Source organism: Cryptomeria japonica, chromosome 6, assembly GCF_030272615.1.
Source record: "Cryptomeria japonica chromosome 6, Sugi_1.0, whole genome shotgun sequence".
Classification (NCBI taxonomy): domain Eukaryota; kingdom Viridiplantae; phylum Streptophyta; class Pinopsida; order Cupressales; family Cupressaceae; genus Cryptomeria; species Cryptomeria japonica.
In genome coordinates, this window is record NC_081410.1 from 102,618,953 (window position 1) to 102,640,515 (window position 21,563).

Below are 21,563 nucleotides of genomic sequence, written 5' to 3' on the forward strand. Positions count from 1 at the left end.
CCAGCCTTAAACCCCGACTCACAAAACTACTAGTTCTGGAACTATGACTAAGACTAAGAAAACCCCCCCTTTGTACTTGGAAAATTCCAAGTCCAAAAAAGCCAAAGTCACTCTTGAGGATGTGGACTCGAAGGAGGATATGGTGGAAGATACCAGTACCCCTAAGTGCTCTAACAAACTTGCCTCTAGACTACACTCAGGGGGTAGGAAAAGAACAATCGACAACTTGGGCTCTGAAATGAATGAGGATCATGATATTAAAGAAATTGTCAAGGAATGTAAAAAGGTCCTCGCAAGTAAGGGGGAAGATAAGGGTGAAAAGGATTCTGATACTACCAATAGTTCTACCTACGTCTTGGATTCTGCTAATGTTGGGCTTGTCGACCTCACGTAAGAGATGATTCCTAATGAGGAAGATGAAACGGTCAAAGCCACGGATGGGACCTGTCAAAAAGCTCAGGGAGGGACCTGTTCTAAGTGCTCAGAACTAGAAGTCGAGATGATCAAAATGAATGAGAGGTTGACTGACATGGAAAGGAAAATGGGCTCCTTCTCCAAATTCGGGCTCAAAGTCATGCATAGTTCTGCCACCACGCTTTTCCTGTTGCAGTAGGACTTGGCAAGCCAGATGGGCAAGGACGATGAAAATTGTAGGGAACTTTACAAGCTCCTTATAGAAGACTGGGCAAATGTCTTTCAGCAAGCTGAATGCAAAATCCACAAGAACCGTTAGGGCTTTGTCCATGGTTTTTTTTCTCTACTTTATGCCATTTTGGCTAGGGTTTCAAAACTTTATATTTATATTATAGTAATTTAGTGTGTGTTTTAAGACTGTTGTTTCAATCCTCTTGGATGGCTATTATTGTTAATTTTCTCTACTCTTAGTATGTTTGTCTATTGGTAATATGGGTTTAATATGTTGTTAAAGTGTGGCTACTAGTGTCTTGTTTTGCAGCCATTGGGCTTTTGTATCTTTGGGCCAACACTCAATTTTTGTTCCTTTTAATATAAAACCATTATAACCTATAATGACAATACTCAACATTAGTGAACTATTTGGCCTTGGAAATTCAATTATGATAAGTTTAAAATATTCTTTTAATGTCATATATTCAATTTTGAAGTTATGTTTGATTACCTACTAACCACATGACACTAAAACATGTAAATAAAGGCTCTTATAAAATAAGATATTTTCAAATTACTATGGGGTTAGAGAATAAACTTTTAATTTCATTTTTCACCTAATTTAAGTGTTCCTCTAATTGTTATGATTTAGATATAATAGAACACGACATTATGTTACCCATTAATTTTAAAACTTTTGGTAAGGCATAAATATTTATTGATTCCCCTCTTTTCCTTCCCTTGTCATAGCTTGTCTGAGTTTTTTAACCTCTATCGCGAGATTCTTCATTTCTAGAATTATCCGATCACCCGACATACTTACAAGAGTCTGCGGGAAGTTAGCGCCATTAAAATGTCGGACTTGTGTTTCTCTTTGAAACAAGTTTGAGGATTGTGAGCTTATCTAATATTCCGACCCTTCAACATCTTTATATGGTGATTAAGCCTGAGGTTTTTCAAAACTTTAAGGGACATCTTCAATTTCAAAGCAAGGACATTTTAGTGATGTAACATCAGGTTATTTTTGTAACCTGCTTGGGTGGATACACGAGTAGAGAAAAGATAGAATCATACTCGAACGTCGCCAGAATTAAATGAGCCTGTCAGGCTGGGAGAATATCTGCTTCTTGTCATTCCCCTTTCTGCCTCATCGACTGCCACGTCATGCACTACTTCCAAGGAACAAATCAAGGGAAGATTTACAAAGTACAATCATTAATGACATTTGAGCAAATAATGACTCAAAAAAGGTGGCGGCATGCGTTACTACATTTGATGTTGCCATTTTTGCAAAAAACATTAAAGTTAGCTAAAAAGAGGAACTTGTCATGATTTGCCCATATCATAATGGTTTTTCCTTATGACGGTGAGTTGTCATTTCATAACCCAGATTTGAATTGGCCGAAGAAGGAGCAGGAGGATATAGTCTGATAGTTACGATCTTTTGCATGGAAAGCACTAATTGATTTCAGTGAATATAGGAAGGTCGTCACCATATTAGATAAGATTGCAGAGCAAGCTGAAAAGCACGAACAATGCTTGCAGGGCGAGCTTGTAGCAGGAAGGAACCCGAATAATCACGTTCAACAAGATCTTGCTCAAGGCTAAGAAAGGTCCCTTAATCCAGCCAAATGTCAAACATTTTTCAGGATGATGTTCTTCTGGACATGAGTGACTACGTCCGGGCAACTTTTTTTTGATGAAGATAAATTTAATGAAGTCCTAGGGGTGCTGATTGAAGAAGAAATGAAGGTAGACAGGATTGACCGTCAATTTGTAGGACAGAACCCAGTGCCTAATGAAGAGGAATGAGTATGATATTAGTAGTTCATGAATAGGGTTTGTCGAGTGATTTTTGTTGTCTTTAAAGCATGTTTTAACGGTTGTTTTTAAAACCGTCATCTTTAAGAAATCATTTCTTGAAAACAAAAAAGACAGGGGGTAATAGTTATAAATAAGTAGATTAGTAAATCTTGTGGGACATTTTGGGCAAACTTTATTTTACTCTTAAGAACAAAAAACTTCTTTAAGTATATTTATGTTTACTATTTTGAATATAGAAAATTTGTTGGTGGCTTCAGATATTCATAATCTTTGAATTATGATGTGTGGATTCTTTCTGTTCTTTTGAATGGTTATCAGTGAATGAATTTATATTTGAGATGGTGAATGGTTTCATTTTTTTGTTGTTACAAAGATATTATCTGTGAATGGTATTTTGTGGCAATCTAGTTGATTCAAAATCTCGAAAACTCTAAAAAAGTGTTTGTATTTTATGCATGCCTTTTCAAAGCTTTATGGTTAAAAGCTCTTTCCTTATTTGCTTTCTGGTTAAAAGCATTTTAGTTAATTCTTATTCATTAAATATCATCTGAAGGTAGTTGCCACCTTGCAAAATAAGAAGAGAATCAATCAATAGATAGTTTGTTTGGACTAGTTCAATTATGGTTACATTTGTCACCTTTGTGGGCATGAGAATATAGAGTTAGGTGATAAATCTGTTAACCAACATATTACAAGAAATTGCTAATAGTAATATCCATTTTCATCCTTGAATATTTTTACACTAACCCCTAATTCTATAAATGATTTTAAGAATTTCATGAAATTCATGTTTTTATATAATGTATGAGGGTGGATAGAGATAAAATGGTCATCTAGTATCAACTGAATTATTAAATATAAGGGAGTATGCTCTTAGCGATGATGGATATGTTGTGTTAATTGTCATTGATATCAAAGGATACATTGTTGGTTCAAGCAAAGGCCAAAGGTCATTAATCGATCTTTCCATGGAAACACTCAAACTTATATTACTATCTTTTCTATATGTCATTGCAATTAACTTAATATTGGCTTTTAGGCCGATCATATTTTGGCATAACTCTAAAGTTACTATATTGGCCAACCACCTTTTGGCATATACTCCAAGACATATATAAGATTGTCCAAATTAATTATACTAAGGATGAATTAGGAGCATAAATTAATATCTCATAAGTTCCAATGATTATATTTACTAAGAGGCAACAATTCATTATGAAAAGGAAGAACTTATGTTTATGAAGGCAACAATTCTATGAAGGGATATATGTAAGCATTTGAGGATGAATAAAAGAGTTTAAAGGTTGTGATCATCTCTTAAGAAAAGGGCATGTCTTTCTAAAAGGATATCACTCTTTAAAAAGATGTCTCTCTTCATAGACATAAAGATATATATGGAGTGAGAAGTGGGTAAACAAAGTGAGTAGAATAAAAGGATATATCATTCAAACTCAAGCAACCTTATATGAAGAAAAGAACAATTATTCGATAGAAGGAAGATTATTGTATATGTGTGAGAATATTTGTGAAGGTGAATGAATGTGAAAGATAAATGAATGATAATTATGATTAAAGAGATAAATGATATCATCATGGAGCAAATAAATGAAATGTACATTATGGAATGATGAAGATATATCACATATACACCAACAAATTTATGTGTGAGGAATATAATAGAAGATCATTCAAGGAAATTTTTTGAAGCAGAATTATTCTAAAGAAGACAAAGACTTTGTTGTGTTAGATCTCGGTGCCTTAATAGAAGAGATTGGTATCTTTTGCTGAGTTGGTGATTAGTTGTGGGGATTGGTGTCTCTAGTGGGTTGGTGCCTACAAATGGTTTAATGGGGATTGGTATCTCTAGTAGGTTGGTTCCTATACCAAATTTGTAAAGAGATTTTTATATAAGCAATATTTTACCATAGTTTTCTCCCAAAATGGTTTCCACATCAATCTTGTGTTCTTAATTGTTGATGTTATGTGACTGATATACTTGTGATTATTCATTTGAAAAAGTAAAAGATTACCCAATATTAATTCATCCCCCCTCAATATAAGTGTGTGCTCATCAATTGGTATTAGAGTGAGTTCCTTCATAAATAGTCTAACCACTAGAAGGTAGTTATTGGGAGCACATGTGACAATATAATCAAGGAGTGATTTTGTGACAAATGAAGACAACTTGTGATTGAAGGAAAAGATGAGATGGATTTAGAAGAAGAAGAATACGATGAGAGTGAATGAGAAGTGGATCCTGAAAGAGAGCTCATTTGTACATTAATAAAAATATTGCTAGAAAGAGATAATAAAAAATTTGAATTGGTAAGATCCCTTATCCAATGCACAATTTTCAATATATTAAATGTGTGGCCATATCTAAATAAGAAGGAAATTTTTTCTAGTCTCTATACTACAAGACTATCCTTGATAATCTGGGAGGTGTGAAAGAGAATAAAAGAGCATAATATTCTAAGGCATTTAATTAAAATAGAATATGGTATCACAAAAGGTGGAACTGCTATCATCTAGGGGTAGTGAAATGTAGCAAGGAATTCAAATGGAGATTATTCAACATTCACATTCTAGGGTGGGAAAATGAGTAATGATTGATAGGCCCCATTGTTTCCACATAGATTGATGCATGTTGGTTTTCTCTTGATCCTAAGTGGTTCCAAGTAAAATTCCATCGGACCTTTCAAGGGAACCTAGATAAACATGGGGTTGGATGTGTTGTTGGAGATGACAATGGGAACATTCTAGCTTTGATAGCAAGAAAAAATATTGATGGAACTAATAATGAAGTCGAACTCCAAGTGTTTATCCTTGATCTCCAAATATTTAAAAGGTTAAACATGGATGAAATTCACATTGAAGATTATTTTTGAACACCATTAATGCAATCCATAATATGATGATCCTGAACAAAACTAGTTAGAGTAGGGGCCCAATTCAAAAATTACACGCTATCACATGATTATAAAAAGGTCAAGGAAGTGACCAATCACATGGAAAACTTGGTTGATTCAGTGTATCATGAGATCTTTATAGATCTATCCAATTGATTGGTCTTTTGTTTGGGATGTCAACTTAGAGGAAGAGGCTTACATGGATAATCAAGAATGATGGTGAGAATGTGGCTAAAAAATATTTTTTTGTATGAAATAGGACAATGAATTATTCTCATAAGGTTTTTAGTAACTATTATCTAAAAACTTTAGAGACATATCTAGCCCATTTTGACACAAGACATTTTGTTTAGAATCATATAGTTTAGCCCATATTGATACCAAGATTTTTGAGTAGAATTGTATAGTTTCTCCTAGAGCTAAAAGACTTGCTAGACAACCAATATGGCTTCTTCTAGCATCAAACCCTAATACATGGAACATATGTAAATTTTCAAAATGGTACAATATAATTAGGATGGTCCCATAAAAACCATACTTATTGATAAAAAATAAATAAATTATGTTATTAGATTAATTTTAATATATAATCTAAATACTATATATATTAAATTACTTAGGAATTGTATATATTATAACGTTATGATTTTACTATATGATACATTAAATTATACAAAAATAATGTACTAATTTATTAAATATTAAAATATAATATTATAATTTTTTGATATATGAAAGTGTCTAAATGGCCATACTTTTTTACAAAGACCAAGATCAAACACTTCCTGGAAGCCCCAAAAAGAAACCCCCCATGTATAGAAAGCCTTAGGCTTTAGTCCAAACCTTTGGGGTCCAAAAATCCCATTACCAAAAATATTGCAGACATAAAACCATTCAAAAATACTGCCTAACATGCATTCCCTTCATCTCTCACCCAACAAATAGGCAGTAGAATCTTTGGATCTTGAAACACGCCAATCACCTCCTTTATAAACTTCTCTCCTCTCAGTTCTTGCAACTGTCATACCTCCCCATCACCTTTGTTTTCCTCGACAATAAACAAAATCCATGGGCCATTATAGTGCAAGGTAAGTTTCAACCATTTGCCACCTAAGGAGAAAGCACAATCCCAATGACCAAAATGTTTGAAAAATATTTAATGTTGCCTTGCCACCTTGATCATACTAGCTACTCTATAAACCCATCATTTTGTCCTCGTGTAACTCCAAATCTAGGCCATGAAGATTGATTCTATATATGAGTTGACATGATTTAGAAAATAAGAGATGAGGTATCCTTAACCCAAGACCAATTTGATATCCTACAAGACCTCCATATGATTAGTCATCCACATTGTTGAAAAAGGCAATCCAGGATCTAAAGAAGATGAATGAAGAACAATATCCAAAGACTCAAGTATCTCCTCTGAAGACAAATATGTCTTATTTGAATGTTGTACCAAATTATCCACACTCATGTAAATTTGTGAAAAATGATCTTGTAGAGAATGAACGAGAGGATTAGAGTGTTTCCTCACAGCAACTAGAGAAAGATCATCTCTATCAAAGAGAAGATGTATATCATCAATGGTGTCTCCCAAATTTTCAAGATAGGACTCTACAAACAAACCTTGAATATTTGTCAAGTAGTCGTCCCATGCCACTCTATCTATAAGACAATGAATATCATGTTGCACTAAACCATAAGAGTCCATGGATGTAGTGACACAAGTATATTTAGGTGCAATAATAGATGTGATCTCAATAAGAGGAGATGTAATACAAGGATCAAGAAATGGATCAGTTATGAGAATACCCAATTTCAAGTAGCCAAAGTTATCCTCGATATTAGAACTCACAATAGAAGTGTGATCATCATCTGAAGAATCAAAGTCATCAATAGGAATAAATTCTAAAAAGGAGTACACTTGAGATGCATGATCCACCACCCCAATAGAAATGATCTCTCTACTCTCCAAGTCTCTAATGATAATTGAATTAGGAGTGAACTCCATAGCCTTCCCTCCTCCACCATGAGTGATTTGATAGATGAAAATGATATTGTTTGTCAAGTGAGGTACCCATAAAATATCATTGAAGATATCATCCCCAATATTAGTAGATCCCCTCCCAATAACATTCATATAAGTATGATTTTCAATCAAATAGGTTGCATATTACAAGACTCCAATGAAGAGAACACATATTGTGAAGATGCCATATGATGAGAAGCTTATAAATATAGAAGGCACCTCCCTAATCCAATGCATAACTTAAAATCAATTCCTCCTTTTTTTGAGGATAAATTGAGCTTAATATATGGGTGTTTGAAAATTAGCTCCAAAATCCAAATGACTAATGATGGGGGGGGTGAAAATTGAGTAGTTCTTGCTAATATTTGTAAGGAATTTTGAGGGAATATTCTCTTACTAGTACCATGAGAAAATATTCTTCGATCAACAAAATATTGGGCATATTATTAGAATATTCTATTTTTATATCAGTATATGAACCTTGATCAATGACAGTGAAAGGAGATGTGTTGCTAGACATGTGGTTTGTCCAACGAATGGTCTTGCACCACATGACACTACCTGATGTTGGTGCATACCCATGAGTAATTTCATACCCTATAGTTTACACTAACTTGCACAAGTCATAAGGCCCTTTTTTTTTACAAATAATAATTTTTTATTCATAGAAATAAAATTTTAAAAAAATACCAAATTGGTAGGTTGGGCCATACGGCTAGGCTTGCTAAAAATATTTTGTCCCAAAATTAACTTTGTTGATAATGGATGAATTTATAGTTAAAATATATCTCTTTATCCTTTTGAGTCCAATGGCATGGTCCTTTTTGGTCAAAAATGTTTCAAAGTGGTAGCCACCTCTTAGATTTAGCAATCACCTTGAATCTTCAAACCCTTGTAAATTTGGCCTCCAATGTCCTACTAAGATGAAACAAAATGAAGATATGACTTTATTAGGAGCTTTTGACACAATGGCGAGCTTAGATATGATGCAATAACTTAAAAATGCACCTACAATACAAATCCAAAATAGGAACTCCCTATAATTTGGTATTTTTCTCACACCTTTTTTATTCTCAAGGTCAAACAAAGATGCAAGAGTAGATCATACTTAGTGCTTCAAGAAAATACAAGATCTACATTCAAGATCTCCAAAACACTATCCAAAGGCACTAAACTTTATCTTATACCATGTAAGATTTGGCTATGGAGATAGCCACTCAAGATCTAGAGGTCTAATGGAAAGCACAATGAAATGAGAAGATCAATATGATAAGAATAAATTGTATTCCTATCACGAATGCAAATAGAATGGATATATAATTTATGAGAGACCCTTGGTTATATAGGCCAAGGTGAGACATATGATAGCATAATTGTTGGAATCAGGGATCACTGAGAGGGGGGGTGAATCAGTGATCTACCAGTTAGCAGATTTTCAAACTTAATTTTAAACCATCAGAAGTAAGCACTTAAAGTTGAAATGCAAAAACTTAAAGCAATCAACCACAAAAGCATAACATTGGATTTTTATGTGGAAACCCAAATGGGAAAAAACAAGGTGGGATTTGAACCGACAATATTATTCCACTATGGCTAGTAGCAAAACAATATTATAATATGGGGAATGCATAGGCATTCAAGCACACTGCCTAGAGCTCACTTCTCAATTGCAATAACCCAGAAGGCTACAACCCTCAGGGAAGTCTCATTGACTTAGAAATTAGTTACAGTGATGAATTAAAGAAAAATGAACTCTAAAATAGCATCTACAATATGTGGATGAGTTCCGGTTGAGTGCCAAATATATCGACTGACTCTCTTCTGCTGATCTGCTCTAAACTGCTCCATTTAGTGTCTCAGTCAACTACCAGATCAAGAATGGTCACGTGAAACTGCACCAAAATAGATTCTCGATCACCACTCACTCACATACAATTGCATCATGCATAAAAAAGATCATCCACACCAAACTTATATATCGACAATCACAAAATAGGTTATTTACCATGTCGGTTTGCTAGAGTAACATGTAGTCTCATGTCGACTTGACCAAATCCCAAAGGATAAATGTGGATCACCAAAACAATAGTAAAATTATGTGTCTACGTCAGCCCAATCATCCCAAACATGATTCAATGCACCACAATCACCGGAAAGCTTCCGGACCAAAAATGCTTTGTTCATCCTGGAATACCGGTTAACTAGCTACTGGTTAACACTTGCTTCCGGATAAGAAGAATTACAACCACCGGATCAAATCTCTATGAAGAGTTGCCATCAATGACAACCCTAAACCAATAATCGGCCACCAAAAACCACCACAAACCACCAGATGAGTGTCAATTTCCAACAATCTCCCCCTTTGGCATTGATGGCAACACTCGTGATAAATGACCAAGTGTTGAACATTGTTCTACGACTAGAAACCCTAAAGGAAAACAACACATCTAGACAACTAAAGGGTGAAATAATTTTTTTAAAGATTAAGTGCATTAATTATAACCGTTGCACATTTAACAACACAGCGGAAGACTAACACATGATTTCCTAAGGGTTACCAATGAAGATTAATTCATAGATTATGTTAATACCATGGATAATCCAATTGTCCATTTAATTAGATAAAGTAAATGCTTAAGTTCAAAACTACACATACATCTAAATTCCATAATGAAGAAATTAAAGTATTCCAATGTATCCAATTTCCATAAAACATTTATACATAAGATCAAAGCAACTAAATTAACATACATTCCACTGACATACTATTACAATATCCATAAATACATGGCTTCCAATAATGCCACAGATTACAAAGTTACAATATCAAGGTTACATAAAAGTTTGATACAATGACCACAAGGTCTCAACTGAACAAAGATCGCGACATGAGACGGTACATGAATCACGAACCAAGGAACACCAGTGAAGCCTTTCCTCGCCTAAAGATACAATCCAGAACATCTGATGGGAAGTGGCACTACCACCCGACCATGTCATCCCTAAATGGAACGACCCCACCATGCTAGGAGATAGTAGAAAACCCTCAAGCAAGCAAAGTAGACAAGTATGAAAGAAATACAAGACTCCACAAACATCCATGTGACTCAACTCACAAAACACTAGTGACTCTAAGGAGAGAGTGTCATCGCATAGCTTAAGATGGATACCATGGTACAGCCTCCATAGGTCCTGACCCCCATCCTGGGTTATCCTGGTAACCTCTCCCGAGCCTCCGGTTCCAACTAAGTCTCATGTGGACCCTACCAATCCTTTCGTGAAGACAAGGTGGTAAGTTTGCCATTCCAGACCTTCTCGCTACATTATGAGTCCTGTACTAGCACTCACCTATGCACGAGGTACATTATCTTAATTAACATTTATTCTACCCACCCCCTAATCAATTATTAGGTTATCACTTTTTAACTGACTTTCAACGGGTTATCTTGTCATCCACTTCGGGTACGACGCCTACTCGAAAGCCACTATCTCTCATAGGACACTAATAGGAAAGGTCTCTCTACGAGAACTCTATGGTGAAACAAACAACCATAACTAATCCTGACAAAGCACAGGTGAAGGATACACAATCACTAACCCAAGATTGACCATTTGGACAAAAACACACAATGGCTCATATCAATAAGGTTATACAACAACACATGGCCAAGGAAATATAACAACATAGGACACAATGACATCTCAACCAGAATTGCAATGAAATTAAGCTTGACTGAAAACACCATTTACACAAGAACCTAATATAGGCAATCTTTTCTTAAAACAACCAAAAGCATAAATAACTTGCAATTACAGATTTTCCAGACAATAAGAATTACAACTTTATTAAATAAATCAATTTTGTCATTTGTCCAATAAGTCAAATCACATAAAAATTAATCTCCTAATGTATTTACCAACATACATAAATACATACATACATTACTCAAATTATCCAACCCCCGGCACGAAACCTGAAATTGTCATGTTGCGGTACGACAAGGAACAAAGGGAAAAAAAACATTTATTGCCGCCACTGCGCACGGTAGCCCATGCTACCGCTGGTAGCAGGTACTACAGCTCGGTAGCACTGCTACCGTAGGTAGCAGCTGCGTACTACCACTGGTAGCAGATGCTACCGTAGGTAGCTCCCTACCTATACATATTTTAATTTATATTTTTTTTTAATTATTTTTTTAAATTAATTTCTTAACAGTAAATTCCATAACAAAAAAAAAACAATACTTTTCCAATAATTTCATTTTTACAGAATTTAATCCTTTACAATATTTTTTTTTATAAAATATTTTCCCAAAACATAAATCACCCAATAAATTTAATTTATAATTAAATTTATTTCTAAATAATTAACAATTTTCCCAGTGATACAATTAAAAGACTATCATAACCAATATCGGAATAAAACAAACAAGAGGGAATGATTTCTCTGATAAACCCCATTCCTCCCAAATCTTGCAATTTCATGTACAATAAAAATCTTGGCAAAATTTGCCATAATAAACCCCCAATTTTCTCAAAATCAAATCCACAAACACTCAGGAGATAATTTCTTTCCAGTAACCAAAATTTAACTTCAGGAATGGAATTTAACCAAAATCAAGAAATAATCAAACAGGATTTCAATTTTGACAAACACCTTAATACACACATCATTCAGAGGGATAGAAGAAATAGAAATATTTTCTTAAAAACAACAATCAAAAGAAGCTATCCAACCTGGTATAGCTTTCTTGGAAGAATTTTGTAGAAGAGCCCTAATCTTTCCAATAAATTTTTTCTCCTAATTTCCTGACCTATTTCCTATCTAACCCCTAAAATGAAGACCTAGTCCCCTTTTTAAACTAAAATTCTAGGTTAAATATCTTTTTCCCTAAAAACCTAAATTTAGTAATAAAAGCAATTTTATTTTATTTTCTGATTTTCTAATAAAAGATAAGTTAACATGCAATAATTAAAAAATCATTATTCTTTCTTTTCTTTTCTCATGCAAATTAATTAATTTTCTAAATAAGGAAATTAAAGCAATTCTTTAATTCTAATTAATTCTTTATTCATTTATTTATTTATTTATTCCTTTATTCTTTTATTTATTTAAAATTCTAGGAAACAATAAATAAAATTTATCTAATATATTTTTCACTAAAATTTAAATAAAATATATTTCTAATATCTTGCAACTTGCAACTTAATTTAATAATTTCTTTTAATTAACTAAATTTATAATCTCAATGCATAAACAATTCAACAATGAGATAATTCCATAAACTTAATTAATTAAATCCACTAAAACACACAACAGAACAAACCTCAAACAAATACTCATAAAAAGATCAAACCATAAAATACGAAGACCGAACAAACTGACAAGATGACCAACTAACTACACTCACACGAGTGTAACTGAGTAAATAGGGTCAACTACTATCTCCTCCACTTCCATCGGAAAAATATAAGGCATGCTCAGACCTGTGAAGCCAGGTGGAGACGATACCTTGTACCTACCCGATACTTGTACCTACAAAATCCTGCATCACCGAACCACACATGCATATATACAATATAGAAGACACGACATACACACCAATGAAGGAGAATCGCAACGTTCCCTGTCTCACTGAAATGAGTGAAGGAAAATTGTCCCCTTGCATCCAATACACTCGCAGACACACAACATATAATTACACATTGCATAGATAAAGTAAAGTGTCAATACATAGCACTAATCCATAACAATGTCATAAATCACAAGTACTGAAATACTGCAAATAAGTTATTCATCTCATATCCAGATAAAGCATGAAATAATGTCATATAAGTCTGAAAACCACCTCATGGTAATGTATCCACTAAAAACAAACAATAATAAAATATGAGTCTAATGAGTTCCAACGAGGAGAGGTACTACACTTCACCATATCCTAGCTAGCATGAGCTTGAATAGTAGCTGCGAGCATGAGCTTCTCTATAGGAGACATCTGTCCAAGGTTCAGTGGACCATCTAGATTTATAGGGATCTAAGGTGGGGTCCCTATAACCGGAGGAGTGACAATTGTCGGATCAGCTACTCCTTTTCCTTTGTTAGACTCTGCAACCTTTTCCTTTGCACACTCAACATCCTTTTTCTCTGCCTCATCCCCTTTATCTTTTCCACCGGTGTTGCCACTTGGTGCAGTATCATCCTTTTGGATCTCAGGGGCTGCTGAACTATCTACCACTAGAGGATTATCACCAGTCTCAGCATCAAGTGATGTGTTACCTTGACCTTCTAGATGTCCCTCAATTTGAGTTTCACCCTTCTAACCTCCAGAAACACCTTGCTTTTCTTCCAACTGAGAGGACTTGAATACATCTTTGTACAAGGGATCATTCACAATTATCTTTCTCTAGATGTCTTATGTCTCCTTCCTTACTTCCTCTACCTTCCCAATCATTAATCTGTTTACTCTATTTTTGCTTCTAAATTATTTCTTATTCGCTTCCTCAATAAGTTTTTTGGCTTCTTCATGAGTGATATAGGTGCACACATTTATTAACTCCCTTGCTTTCATCTCTTTGTCTATTTTTCTTGTTGTCATTCTCCTTGCATCATTAATATTGTACATATCCTTGGGAATGCTCTTCTCTAGTTCAATTAATGTTTTACTAAAATTGTGCAAATATAATACAACTGCTTCTTCTACCATTCTCTGATCAACCTCATTCAAATTCGCATAACACACTCCAATATTCTTCAGATTACCATCCACAATTATCTCATCAATCAACTGATCCATAGATAATGAAGGAACAAATGCATATTTACCTTGTTTATTACCGGACTCGGGTTGAGTTTTAACCCTTCTTTTTTTTTCTGAGATCTTCCAGCAAGGACAGGATCATATTTTACCTTCTTGCTTTGTTGGGCTCCACCGGACTGCGGTTTCCTCACCACTCTGACAAACTCACCTTTCTTCTTCACCTTTCCTACTTCCTCATCAGATTCTGTTTTAGAAGCTACCAGAGACACAGTAACGTAAGTTCTATTGGGCTTCTCTGCTTCAATACACCTTTCTCGGATGGGCTAGGTCCTGAAGATTGTGCCACTGGAGCATGAGCAAACTTGGTTTCTTTTGGTTTGACCTTGGAGGGAACCGAATCAACCTTAGGCTTCTTTATTTCCTCTTTGGCCTCTTTCTGTGCATGTCTCTCTCTTGCTTTCTTCACCTCCTCCTGGGTGAATCTCATATGAGCTGCCACCTCCTCAACCATCTTTGTAACTTTCCTTTTTCTCACATGTGCAATGAATTGTCTGTGCAATTCAAGGTCTTTTTCCTTGAATGTCCCAAACCTCCCTTCTTTAGGGTTTGTCGGTTGAATCAATAAGTGTTGAGCATAAGCCTCAAGAGTGATAGATTCAATTTCATACCCCATGGGCATGATCCATACTGTTATGGGCTCCACTGCTTCCATTTGACATTGATCCTTGTCAACCATGAAGAAAATAGTTTGCTCATACTTCTCCAAAATTCCCTTAGGGATTCTATCTCTACTTTTCATTGTTGCTTGGAAAGATTTGAAGTATCCCTAGAGAGCAGATATTCACATTGTAGCATCTCCAATTCCCCACAATCCCTCTTTAATCTGCATCGCCACTGGTCTATCATAGGCCCATTGGACCTTTTCTTTTACATAGGGTATCTCATTTAGGAAGTATAAGGCCAAGAAAATAAGAAGAGTTCCATATTTGAAGGTAGTGCTTCTTATCTTGCTTAATTTTCTTCAAATTTCTTAATAACTCATTGAAGAGGACTGTGCATAGGTCATACCTTTTGTCATCTTTCAACATCTGATAGGCTGAGTAAATGGCAGTACTAAAAATAGAGTTGTGTCTGTTGGATTGGTAAACCTTGTAACCGACCACCATTGATGCAAATTTCACATCGTTCTCCAGAATGTCATTTATGGTCATTGATCTACTATCAAATTTTGAGCCAGTAATCTCTATCACCGTGTCATTCAACACTTTCCTCAAGCTAGGTACTTCACTGGTTTCATTGAGGCATTTCACGACTCAGATTGCCTATTTGGTAATCTTGTGAGGCTTGTCAAGCCATATATACTCATCATGAACTTGACTGAGAATACACTAGATCCACTCTGCTTCATCAAACAATAGGAAATTGACGAACTATGAAAAACCCTTGTCCTGAAGAACTTTGTACTCAGGTTTGAGATTTCCTAGACTGTCCACCAAGTGTTTATTATAAAGGTCCAGCATATCCGCATTACCAAGCTCCTCGAGATCACAATGTATGTATGCCCTAATATCTTCATTGTGAAGCACATCGTAGGTTACCGAAGAAAATGCACTTTTTGGATCATCCTCAAGCAGCTTGAAAGGATGTTTCTTGAATGCAGGTCTATCCTTGTCCTTAATTTACACGACCAATGGGGTAGCAATACTAGAAGATGAAGCCATTTCAAATTTAGGGTTTGCAGAAACTGAAACCCTGAACAGATAAATAACTTGATTCACAGTCGAATGCTAAAATTTTCTTTAGAGTCACTAAGATCGCTGTGGAAATCACCAAGTCACTCCGCTTAGCTTCTTTGCACTATTCGCTTGATCACATTGTGACAAATGAAGCTGTCAAGTGGCTTTTTATCCTTTGAAAAACCTAATTCTTCAGTATAATAAATGCAACAACCAGTTACCATGATTTTCACAGTGTCTCTTATCAAAGCATCAAATATTCTCTGAAACTTTCGGATAATATCTGCACATATGATTTAATCCTTCTACAACCTTCCAAAATCAATTTTAGACCACCGAAGAGGGGGTTCTTAGAATTTGCATGAAAAGTTCCCTCTAAGGCATAAAGCCCTAGTTACCGGATGAAGATCATGCACCAAATTTGGGTGCAAATCTATTTTCTACTTTATATTCATCTTTTCTAACCCACATCATCTCATGTTTGTCTCTGATCTCTTCTACCTTTGCCTTCCCCTTCTCATTTGATTTGTTCTTGTCTACCGGAGCACTGTTCATGCTTCTATAGTACTTTGCAATGTGACCGGTTCTGTTGCATTCACGACAAACAACATTTTTCTGCATAGGTCTGAAGTTCATCTGATTTGGCCTCATCCTGCACTGGTTAGCGATATGTCCAAACATCCCACAAGCATAACACCTCTTGTTTTGGAAGTTATTCATTACTGCTCTACATATATTTAACTTGTGACCAAAATTATTGCATATGAAACACTGACCGATAAAGGTAGGAACATTATTCATGTCGTTCATTCCATTATTCATCCTGCTTTTGCATTGATTCACCATATGACCAAATTTATTGCAAGTAAAGAATCTACCATTGAATTTATGAGCATTAGGTTGTCTTACCAGAGGATTCTTGCTATTCTTTTGATCAGGTTTTGCATTGCTAGGTCCAAATTCGAAGGATTCTCCTTTCTCAAAACCAAGTCCTCGCATGTCCTTTCCATGTCTCTGACTTTCCAAGATCTCATCAAGCCTTGCTGAGATAACTTTAAATTTGTCTCTGTAGTCATTAGAAGTAGCAAGTTCATCTCTTAAGGTGGCAATCTGTCTTTCAAGTTCTTGACCATTATTCCTTGACTGTGTCAACTCAAGCTTCAACTAGTCATTCTCATAGGTAATCCTGAAGTATTCATTAGCTCTTTCCTTCAATGATTGTGCCAGATTTTATTCATTCTTCTTTTGGTCCTCAATCTCCTTAGTTAGCCTCATCACAATGGATTGAATCTCATTCTTCAAGGCAACATTCTCTCTCTCAAGCTTGTTAACTTCATCAGCTTTATCTTGGTTTTCCATGATATGATCTTCTTTCTCCTTCATCCTATCCATCAATTCTTTCCTCTTATCTCTTGAAGTACTCACTTGATCCTTTAATTCATTAATGAAATCATTGGCAACATTCAAGTTTTCCTTCAAAGAAATGATCTCATTTCTAGCTGCATCAAGATCCTCAAGTGCCACATTGAGTTGTCTCTGAAAACCAGAATCCATTGATTCAATCTCCTGGACCTTCCTATAGAGATTAAGCTTCCTCAGAGGAAATAGGCTTGGATACCAATTGTTTGAATCAGGGATCACTGAGAGGGGGGGGTGAATCAGTGATCTACCGATTAGCATATTTTCAAACTTAATTTTAGACCACCAAAAGAAAACACTTAAAGTTGAAATGCTGAAACTTAAAGCAATCAACCACAAAAGTATAACACTAGGTTTTTACGTGAAAACCCAAATGGGAAAAACCACAATGGGATTTGAACCCATGATATTATTCCACTATGGCCAGTTGCAAAATAATATTACAATATGGGGAATGCACAAGCATTCAGGAACACTGCTCAATTACAATAACCCAGAAGGCTACAACCCTCAAGGAAGTCTCACTGACTTACAAATTAGTTATAGTGATGAATTACATCAAAATGAACTTTGAAATAGCATCTACAATTCTTGGATGAGTTCCAATTGAGTGCCAAATATACCGACTCCCTTCTGTTGATCTGCTCTGTTCTGCCCTATTCATTGTCTCTGTCAACTATCGGATCAAGAATGCGCACATGAAACTGTGCCAAAATGGATTCTCTATCACCACTCGCTCGCATACAATCGCATCATGCATCAAAAAGATCATCCACACCAAACTTATATACCGACAATCACAAAATAGGTCATTTACCATGTCGACCTGCTAGTGTAACGTGTAGTCTCATGTCGGCTTGACTGGATCCCAAAGGATAAATGTGGATCACCAAAACAATAGTAAAATGATGTGTCTATGTCGGCCCAATCATCCCAAACATGATTCAATTCTCTGCAATCACCAGAAAGCTTCCAGACCAAAAATGCTTTGTTCATCTTGGAATACCAATTAACTAGCTACCAGTTAACAATTGCTTCTAGATAAGAAGAATTACGACCACCAGATCGAATATATATGAAGAGTTTCTATCAATGACAACCCTAAATCAATAATCAGCCACTGGAAACCACCAAATGAGTGTCAATTGCCAATAATTATATTATGACAATTGTCTTAATCTTATGATATGAGACATAAAGTGGTAACTTATCTATTGATTAGGTTGAAAGCATCAAAATAATAAGGGGAGGGGGGGGTGAATCTGTATTCCCACTTATTTAAAACAATGAACTTTTTACCAACTAAAGTTGTCCTCAAAATAATCAAACAACCTTGACTAAAGTAAAATAGTTAATGCGGAATAAACAAGAAGAACATGACCACAAGATAAACACAGGAATTTGTACATGGAAAACCCAAATGGGAAAAACCACAGAGAGTGTTAACTCTCAAGAAAATATAACTATTTATAGTTGTGTTTACAAATAGGTGACCCATTGTCGGGTGGCTCACAGTTGGACTACAAAAATGGCTCACTGTTGGACTACTCACTAGATATACAAAACGAGAACGGGTAACTGTCGAAATGCTCACTACAACTGAAAAAGTTGAACTGAGAAAGTTGTATCTCCATATGCATGAGATCAACTCCATGTTTAAGCTTAGATTATAAAACTCAGACTTTACAGAAGATTTGGCTAGATATCTTTGTACCACTATTCCACAATAGGTACAGAAAAGGACTACTACACTACTGTGATAGTGATTACCTTCGTTGTCTGCAACTCTCACATACACTGCTTCTTTCACTACCAACTATCTTCTGCACATTACACACTCTCTCTCTGTATCGATGTATCTTCTACATTCACCACTCATGTACATGTATATATACCGAAGGGTACAATTATAGAATAGTGTGTCAGTCAAGACCAACAGTTATCAATAAGCTCATGTCAGCCTCTGCAACACTTCTAACAATTCCTTTACATATTTTCGATACCAATGCATATACCAAGATTATCATAAAAATGGCAAGGGTCATCTGGACCCAAGAGAGAAAACCTATCATCACAAGATCAAGCTCAATATCTCCAAAAAGAAGACTCCACGCGTGCCAAGAAAACCGCAATCATAAAACTCGAAGAGATACTTCTGATAGCCATAAAAAATGCAAACTCTATGATACATAATTGACACTAAGATCAACAAGAATTACTAACACTGGGATATTGAGGTCAATGAGAACTCAATGAGACCTCGAAAGGTCACCATCCAAAGCTGTCCATGTTGCATAATAGCTTTTAACCAAAAACTGCAACACTTGAACTACGCATACATACTAACCGCATACAATCCTTGCATAACTATATCCGTATAACATCCATGAAGTCTAGATTGATATTCAGGCCTGCATATGTTGTCCACTATAGAACCGGATGACTGGTTTGACATCAATGACAACATTATTCATACAAGTCTAACAATCTCCCCCTTTGTCATTGATGGCAAAACATACTCAAAAACATGACTATGCCAACTCCCCCTTACTCATTCAATTCCTCATCAAAAACCACACTCCTTGAACTCATATTCCTTTCTCCCTCTTTTGACATCAAGGACAAAGGATGCCTTTGATAAAAAAGGAAAGAATAGATATATACAACCAAAAATGTGAATCTTACACAAAAAAACCTTTTAGTTGCTCTTCTTCAGAAATATTAGCTTGTATTTTTCCTTAAGTTCTGGAAGAAGAACTTCCCAAGAACTTATAGCCATTTTGATACTTACTGAAAGGCTTTTGCACTCAACCAAGAAATCAACCAAATTTTAAAAGTCATCCAGAGCAGTTGGATTCTTCTCATACTCTACTGTGTTCTCAAGTAAAACTGAAAAGTGTTCTAGCTTAGCTTCAACAATATCCTTAACTTTCCAAAACATGCTTACAAGGTCTTCTTTTTGCCTTTGCAATAGAAGAAGATCAGCCCGAAGAGAATTAACTCTTCCTCTTCTCACCATCCTTATCATTTAGAAAATCAAAATATTTACCTAGACTTGTCAGTTCGGATTCAATAGCATTAATTTTACCTTTGTACTTCACAGCTGCTATCGACCAAGAGATATAATATCTATAGATTTTGCTAGCACTACAGACACAATCTCTTAATTACTTTATGTAGTTTGACAAGTACTTTTGAGCAATAGTACATTCCTTCAACAAACTTTGCATATCCAAGCCTTTTTCTTCAATTGACTGCTCAAACATTCTTTCTTTCAGAATCTCATTCAATGAATCCGAAAGCAAATTACTGATATCCTCTGGACTAATGTTGTTCTAGATCATATGCTTCATCAAAATTCTCTCAATTCTATTTGACTCGACTGAGGTCAGCCATTTCACACCAATCTTCTGAATTCCATATGCACAGACAACTAACTTTAATAGATTAGACTCATCATCTGAGTGATCTCCATCTTTCTGCTCATTCACTTCTGAAACTCCTCTAGTTGTAGGAGATTTTGGATCCTCAATTATCACAACATTTTCTACCTTGCGTATCTTTGATTCTGAAACACCAACAGGAATAGATTGTCTCCTTTTCTTATTTTTAGAAGATGAATCTCCAGAACCGAAAGAGAAAGAACCGGAAACCGGGCCAACTCTCCACATATCCATAAATGATTTAAAGTAATTATTGCAAATTTCCTCTCTGTTATCAAAACTATTCAGATATTTGAATATTTGTCTTGCAATCGAAATACCAGATTCCCAAATGACATTATCCTTTATCGGAAGGGATTCTAAGTAGTACATGACTAAACTCACAAGCAATGACCCATATCAGACAACATAATTTTTCTCTTTTGTCATCTTGATATTTTCTAACAACAATTCTTTCAGTAATTCACACAAGTCAAATGATTTGTTCTCCATCGCAAACATATATGCCATATACACTGCAATTGCCAAGGTGACACCTTCGCTATTTATGAAATACACTTTGTAAGAGATGCCATAGGCAACATACCTTGCTACAAGGTTGACGATCGTGTTGATGATTAGAGCTTGTTGATCACCCTTTACGTTGGTTAGGGCTTCCACTTCCCTATTCAAAATTGATTTCTTTGTTGAAACTTATCTATTGTCCCACAAGCTAGTGATCATAGAAATGATTTCTTTCGAAATTTGATAGGGTTTATCCAACACGATGCATTTATCTTGCACACGACTAAGAATTACTCTAATTACCTCTGCAT